This window comes from Dipodomys merriami, unplaced genomic scaffold, assembly GCF_024711535.1.
Source record: "Dipodomys merriami isolate MVZ:Mamm:240054 unplaced genomic scaffold, mDipMer1.0.p SCAF_121, whole genome shotgun sequence".
Taxonomy (NCBI): Eukaryota; Metazoa; Chordata; class Mammalia; order Rodentia; family Heteromyidae; genus Dipodomys; species Dipodomys merriami.
In genome coordinates, this window is record NW_027202505.1 from 2193080 (window position 1) to 2201716 (window position 8637).

Genomic DNA, 8637 nt, shown 5'->3' on the forward strand with positions numbered 1-8637 from the left:
GGCCAGAGGAGGGGGAGTGGGGAGAAGGGTAGGAAGAATTTGAAAGAGAGGTCATAGGCCTTTTGGTAGGAGGGAGATGGAGGGGTTTATATTTGACCATCCACCAAAAGGAGAATAAGCCTGTGTGTCCGTGTTAACTGTAACAGAACAGCCTCTATCATCAAGATTAGCAAAATTGAATGAGCACTTAATTAAGCTGCTTACATTAAGCACTTTGTACCTATTGACTTGGAAAGTCATTACAGTAGACTTGCTATTTCCATTATAAAGATAAGGAAACCTGGATGCAGAGAAGTTAAAGATTTGTCTAAGACCATATACCTACTAAGACATAAAGCCCAGGAGGGCAACCATCAGAGTCCAGATAGCCATGCTATGCACTTGGGTATAACCTGCTAAGACATGACTGTCGGCCTTACCACAATGGAAGATAGGTATTTCTACTTTAAATAGGTTCTGGAAGCTTGTGTATAGACAAAACATTCTTACCACCCATAGTGGTCAGTCTCTACAGCTGCATTCTACTCAAAGCATGATCTATTAGGCACAATAGCTGGAGCCTGTTAGAAAAGCAGAATCCTAGACCCTACCCCAGACCAACTGCATTTATCAAAATCCTCAGATAATTCCTGGGCTGGCCTTGATATCCTCCTCCCAAGTAGCGAGGATTACAGGTATGAGCTACAGATGCCAGGTCACAGCTGGCTTTAGTAATAATGCACATCATTCTTGGAAATTCCTAAAGAGTAGATTTTAAATGTTCTTACAGGAGAATGGTAAGTACGTGAGATGATCCTAAACACATACGTTTAATTTGTGAGTGTGTATATGAAGAGAAGAAGGGGAGAGGAATGCAGGCAAAAATCCAATATATATCCTACAAAATTGTGAAGGAAAGAGTGGATCGGGAGGGATGGGTGAGAATGTTGAAAGAGTTGACACTGATCCAGCTGCATTGTATTGTATTCATAAACAATGTTGTTGAATAGCTCCTTTGTACAACTACTTAGAGATAATAAAAAATGAAACAGAAAAAAAGCAATGGTCTCTCATATTTCTATCGGCATTTTTCAGAATTAGGAATATTTAACCTCAACTTCTTAGCTTGTGATTGTCTTCTTTATGTTAGTTCAGAGGTCTAGATACAATCTTCAGTAGCAGAGGTGTAGATACAATCTCTTCATGGAAAGCCAGGCTTCCTCCTGGGCATGGAATTGTAGGTGGTTTCTGTGCTCATTCTGGGAGCGGACTCTTGTCGGGATGGGGGAGGAGGCATTGGGGGTGAAGAACATACATAGCCACATTAACTGCCACATTTACCAGCTCCAGCTCCCATTGCTGGGACTAATTTAATTCAATACCCCTCCTCTTCTTCTTCCTCCCTCTTCTTCTTGAGTTCATTTTACCAACAGACAGAATTTTTAGGAGGTGAGGATAAGTAAAGGGAAGTCCTTGAGGCCTCCTGTGAAGTCTTAATTTTCTGGCACCATTTCTTCACAAGTTGTATCTGAGTCACGTTTGTCCTCTGTCCTACTAGCCCTCAGGTTGCAAAGATCAATAGTAATGACTTCGGACGTACCTCTCCTCCCCGGCTCCTCATCAAGGGTTCTCCAACTTCTGTTAGATCCAGTGAGAAAAGAAACCCAGCCTTTTTTGTTGTTGTTGTTGTTGTTTTTGTTGGAGGGGGGTCTGGTCATGGGGCCTGAACTCTGGGCCTGGGCGCTGTCCCTCAGCTCTTCAGCTCAAGGCTAGCGCTTTACCACTTGAGCCACAGCACCACTTCCGGCTTTTTTCTTTTTGCTTATGTGGTGCTGAGGAATCGAACCCAGGGCCTCATGCATGCAAGGCAAGCACTCTACCACTGAGTCACCTTCCCAGCCCCCTGTTTTTGCAGTTTTTTTATGTTTGTTTTTGTTCTTATGATGGTCCTGGAGCTTGAATTCAGGGCTGTGGTGCTGTCCCTGAGCCCTTTTGCTCAAGGGTCTAGCACTCTACTACTTGAACCACAGCTCTACTTGTAGCTTTTTGGTGATTAATGGGAGATAAAAGTCACAGATTTTCCTGCCTGGGGTGGCTTTGATCCCTGATCTTCAGATCTTAGCTTCCTCAGTAGTTAGGATTACATTGTGAGCCACAGGTGCTCAGGTTTTTTGTTTTTGTTTTTGTTTTTGTTTTTGCAGGGGTGGGAGGGGTGGGGGCAGCTCTAATGTTCATGTAGTCCCAGGGCTTTAAATGCTACATGAATGCTGATGACTTCAAAGTTAATGCCTCTGGCTATGGATTCTTCCTTGGGTTCTAGATATGGATAGCCAACTATCTGACTTTGCATTTGTGTGTCTAATAAACATCTTGTATTTCAGATGGCCAAGCTGGATATGGTGGTTCATGCATATAATCTTAGCTATTTGGGAAACAAAAAAAGGGAGGATCACTTGAGCCCATAAGTTTAAGACCAGCCTGGGCAACATAATTAAAGATAACCATCTGAAGAAAAGATTGCCCAAAAGAAAAATCTTTCTGTGTGTATGTGTATGTGTGTGTGCACGTGCTTGCATGCACCCATACAACGTGTATGCTAGGGATTGAACTGAGGACCTTGCACTCTCATTCAGCTTTTGACTCATAGCTGGTATTCTGCCACTTGAGCTATACCTCCAGTTTCCTCAAAGAAAATTATTGATTTAGTTCCTATTGCTGTTTTTTAAAAATTCCTAGTCATGCCCACCTTTGTATTCATTTGATCAAATTCCAAACCTCAAAATTGGTTTTGTTTACCCTCTGTCCAATTAATTAGCAAGTCTGTCATCTACTACTTTATTTATTTATTTTTGGTCCAGTCATGGGGTCTGAACTCTGGGCCTGGGTGCTGTCCCTCGGCTCTTCAGCTCAAGGCTAGCACTCTACCACTTGAGCCACAGTGCCACTTCCGGCTTTTTTTCTTTTTGCTTATGTGGTGCTGAGGAATCGAACCCAGGGCCTCATGCATGCAAGGCAAGTGCTCTACCACTGAGCCAACTTCCCAGCCCCATCTACTACTTTAAAATGAACCCTAATCCTGCACACATTTTAACCATTCCACTCCTCCCGTCCTAGTACACATCTAAATAATAATCACTTTTTGCTTGGTGTCCCATCTCCACTTTTTTTTTTGTGGCAGTCCTGGGGCTTGAATTTAGGGCTTGGGCACTGTCCCTGAGATTCTTTTGCTCAAGACTAGCACTACACCACTTGAGCCACAGTGCCACTTCTGGCTTTTTTCTGTTTATGTGGTTCTAAGGAATCGAACTCAGGGCTTCATACATGCTAGGAAAACACGCTACCGGTCAGCCACATTCACAGCTTCATCTCCACTCTTAATCCTGTCCAGCCTTCACACAACAGAGTGATAAATTTAACGTGCATATATATCCTTTGTCTTCACTGCCTTCTTAAATCTCCCCTCCCATGTCAAGACTTCCATTGCCTTTGTAATACAATTCTTGCCTGTCCTGGTCCCTTGAACTTTATTTCCTACCAATTTCTTCTTCATTCCCTATCAGCCACAATAGCTGTACTGTCTTTCTTGTAAATTCTCATCTTACTCAGACTTTCAGCACAGTACATCTTTACCATATCATAGTTTCCTGGTCTCCTGCTACCTTCTATAACATTCCCTCTCAGTTTCCTTTGGTGATTTATTTTTATTTTGCTGTTCCCCAGATTTACATTGCTGAGTCCTTTATCTCAGTGATCATGTGGTTTCAATATACTTTTTATACACTAGTAACTCTTAAGACCTCATCCCTATCTTGAACTTTAAATTCTTACTCATTGGACATCTCAATATCAAACTCACCAAGTCCTAAACAGAACCATTACTAACTCTCACACTCCCTTTTGGCGCTTCTCTTTATAAGAAGAGAAGCATCTCATGGGCTACTGAGACATCTAAGCTTGAAATCTGATAGTGATAATCAAATCTTTACTCTGTACTTTGGCATCTGAGTCCTTATCAAGCTCTATGGCTTCTAGAGAGAGGCAGGGGTTAAAGATACATATCCCACAAGGGACTTGTCTATCACTGTCAGAGTTGAGATGGGGTCTTTCTGCACCTGAATGGGGAGAGGTCCAGAGATCCTACCCTGCCATTTTCTACTTTGCTCATCTTCTACACAACTACAAAGAGCTGCCTTCCCCAGTTCTTAACTTCTTTTGGAAATCAAACAGAAAATGGGACAGGCCTAGAGGAAATGATGCTTTGTAGAGCTGCTTTCTTTGGTTAAAGAGACCTGAAAATTCTTTAAGTTCTAAGCCCAGCTCAGCAGGCCTACACATTTCTGTTGGAATAGAAAACAAACTCCTTGTTTTAGAAAAGCTATTATTTGATCGCTGCATAGCTTTTTATCAGGGGTTGCTGAATGAGGAGCCTTGGGTCACAGTGTACTTTGAAACCGGCTCTCACAGAGGAAGAGGTCCTGTATTGTAGGATTTTCTGGTTTTGTGGTATAAGAACTGCTACCATTGCCAGGGTTATTAGTCAACAGTGAGTTGGGAAGAGAACTGGCTCACATGAGCTTTGAGTCCTTGCCTTTTATTTCCCCATCATTTCAAAATTTCCAACACTTACTGAATAGCTGGGATTACAGGCATGTACTGACATACTTTGACTCTGTATTTTGTTTTTGAGATAGAGTGTCCTCTGTTACCTTTGACTGGACTGGTTTCAAACTTAAGTTCTTCCTACTTCTGCCTATAAGTACAGGCATGAGCAATCAGCCCTGCTAGTGATCAGAAACTGTTTTTATCATTTGAAAAAAGAGGATCATGCCTTTGTGTATGATCTTGATAGGAGGAAGTTAAAGAGCTAAATTTGCCACATTGAAGGAAGGTCAAGGAGGAGAACCAATGAGAAAGACAGACTATAGCTCGAAGAGGAAAAAAGTTAACCAACAAGAAACTCCAGAGTGAAGGACTGCCGGAGGGAAATTAGGACAGTAATGACAAGTGCTTAGTTTTAAGTTTGTTTCCTACTTTGTGATTGGTTAGTTTTCTCACAGCACACCTAAACATTCAGTAAGTGTTCTGTACCTAGAATCTTGCATTCATGGTGCCGTAAGAACCAAGCAAAGGAAGATATGACCACCTCAGGAGCTGAGAGAGGGCGGGAGACACAAAAGTTTAGCAAGAGTAAGAATTCAGATTGGGGAGGAATGGAGAGGATGTAAACTCTGCGAGGGTTCTGATAACAGCAGAGAGGCCACGTGTGATAATGCATATCTGTAATCCCAGCACTTAAAGACTGAAATAGGAGGCTCTAGTTCAATGCCAATCTGTTCAAAGCAAGATCTCATCTCAAACAAACAAACCAGATAAAAGCAGAGGACAGCATAGATTTCCCAGAGGATACAGGCAGTGGAAAGAGTGACTCCAAAGAGCCACAGCCTTGAGACGTTTGGGTTACATGCACAAAATCTTGTCTGCGTCTGAGTTTACACAGAATTTGGGGTGCTTCTTTTTGCCAGTCTTGGGGCTTGAACTCAGGACCTGGGCACTGTCCCTGGGCCTCTCTGTGCTCAAGACAAGGACTCTATCACTTGAGCCACAGTACTACTTCCAGCCTTTTCTGTTTATGTGGTACTAAGGAATCGAACCCAAGGCTTCATGCATTCTACCACTAAGCCACATTCCCAGCACTTTGGGGGTAGTTTTATATGTCAATAGCCATGCTTTGCCTCTGTCCCAGATAGAGGAGCTGTGAATATCCCAGAAGGGATTGTTAAGTCTCTCCTGCTGGGGTAAAAGCTGAATAGGAGTGGGCATTTGTCCTTCCTGAACAACTTCCTCACCTTCCAAAAAGAAACTCTCTCTCTCTCTCTCTCTCTCTCTCTCTCTCTCTCTCTCTCTCTCACTGTCTCTCTCTCTCTCATTATCTCATGTGTGTGCTAGTCCTGGGACTTGAACTCAGGGCCTGGGCCATTGTTCCTGGGCTTTTGTGTTCAAGGCTAGTATCTTACCACTTGAGCCACAGCTCCATTTCTGGCTTTTCTTGGCAGTTAATTGGAGATGAGAATTTCACAGACTTTCCTGCCCCAGCTGGCTTCTAACAGTAATCCTCAGATCACAGAGGTGAGAAAGAGAGAGAGAGAGAGAGAGAGAGAGAGAGAGGGAGAGAAAGAGACACAGAGACACAGAGACAGAGACAGAGAGACAGAGAGACAGAGGATGCTGACTGTCAGCTCTCTGTCTCTGTTCTGTCTTCCATGAGACATCCTAGCCTCTGAACTGCCTTTACTTAGGCTGCTGGCATCTCTCCAGCTCCTGAATCCTAGGCCTGCCCGAAAAAGAGGAAGGCTCACCCCACTGAAGCCAGCTTTGGGTTTGCCTGGAGAGGGCTTGGGGTAAGATAAGAGGATGAACAGACCATGGGGAGGGGCCTAAGCTGTCCAGAAGGGCCTGCAGGAAATCACCCCTTCCTTGGGGGAGAGGAGAATGAATGAGTCAGGGCTGCTGGTGGGACTTCCGTTTTTGTGGCCAGGATAGGCTTCAATGAAGCCTCTCTAGCCAGGTGCCTACCACGTTTGCCTTTCCCAGCTACTTCCATAGTGAGGATTTTCCTCTGGCCTTTGCTGTCAGTTTCTCTGGAAACAAGCTTGTGTTGTTGTGCTCGTCCCTCACTCCAACCCTTGCCCAGCTCAGGCCATCTCCCATGAGAATCGGATCTGAGAGGGAAGCAGTGGGAACTGAAGCTGGAATGAGGTGGAGTGGGGGCCAGGCAAGGCTGAGAATTTCAACCATGGCCCATGCCTGCAAGCTGGGTTCTGGGTCTATAGTAGTGTTAGGGTGCCACAATGGGAATGTGGGGGCTCTTCTTTGTGTGGGAGGGCCGGGAGGGTTGTTGCCATAGCATTTTGTGTGGGATCAATGTATTTGTGTTGGATTTGACAATTTACTATGCCCAAGTCTGTCTGTTTCCCACTGTACCAGAGAAGCAGCATTGTACTGTGGCTAAGAGAGAGGAGTGCAGGAACCAGAATATCCAGATTTGGTACTAGTCCTATTACTAGCTGTCAGACTTAGCCAAGTTACTTAAGCTCTCTGAGCCGTTCTCTTTTGTAAAATGAGGAGGAAGAGGATGCCTCCCTAATAGAATTGTTGAAGATTGAATGAATTAATATTCGCAAAGGGCTTGAAACAGTGGTCAGTATTTAAGCACCATCTATTAGTTCTTTGAAGAAATTTTGGATTTCTTTCATTGCTCATGGGTTCTGGCTCAAAGCAGCAGCTCCAGTCATGAGGGACTGGCATGCCAGTCTGCGGCAGAGAACCTGTGTATCCACCTGTATTCATGATGAGTTTACCTTTCCTCTATGGACTACCAGGAAAACCAGGGATGGCGAAACTTAAGTGGGGAATGGAATACAAAGGCTATTTGACATTTGTTGATAGCTATATGAATAGGCAGCTTGCAAATACAGAAGAACCCATAGATAGAGCATTGTCTGGACATCTGGGTAAAGTTCTGATAAGGTATTACAATGTCTTTTATACTGGAGGTGTTGAAGAAGAAGATGAGGAAATGGGAGAAAGCTACTTAGAGGGATATATATATATATATATATATATATATATATATATATATATATATATATATAGAGAGAGAGAGAGAGAGAGAGAGAGAGAGAGAGAGAGAGAGAGAGAGAGAGAATTTTTCTCAATCAGACTTGTGACAAAGTTGTTAAAAATGGGAAATGGGAGAATGGTGCCTTTGTGGGATCAATATCTATATCTATATCTACATATGTGTGTGTATTTCTAGACAATAAAAATTGTCAGCCTGACCTGCTTACTATTCATATGTAGGTATTTACATGCAAAGTTCATTATTGAAACAATACATTCTTGAAACAAACAAAAGGGAAATTTTGATGGTAATAGTCTTGGAACTCAAGGCCTTGCATTTATTAGGCAAGTACTCTACCATTTGAACCACATCTCTAGCCTTTTTTTTGTTTTAGTTTATTTTTCAGGTAGCATCTTGCTTTTTCTCTGGGCCTACCTTAGACTACCATCCTGTCTACGTCTCCCATATGGATAGAACAACAGGTACATACTCCATGTTGACTTGTTTGGTTGAGGTGGGTGGGGTGGTCTCACAAACTTTGTGCCTGGGCTGGCCTCATTCTATAATCCTCCTGATCTCCACCTCCTGAGTGGCTGGGATTCTGGGCATGAGTGACTTGGTTTTTGTTTGCTTGTTTGTTTGTTTTTTTCTTTTACTTTTGTTTGCCTTAATACTAAGTGATTCAATATCACAGAGTTGTTGGTACACTTTAGCCAACCCCTATGTGCTGGAACACCCACAAGACCTCAATACAATTATATTTATGAACCCTGGGTGGATTATCATCTTACTGGGTCAGTTGTGGTGACATATGGCTTCAATCCCAGGTTCTCAGGAGGTAGTGTAAGTATATCTGTGTGTAAGGTTATCCCAGAAAAAGCTTGACACCCTATTTAAAAACTAAACATAAGGAAAAATCCTGGGGTCATGGTCCAAGAGTGGTACAAGATTTGCCTGAATAGCATAAGGCCTTGACTTCAATCCCAAGCAGTGCCAGACAACATATCATCTTACTTTCTTTGTCAGTTTTTTTTTAA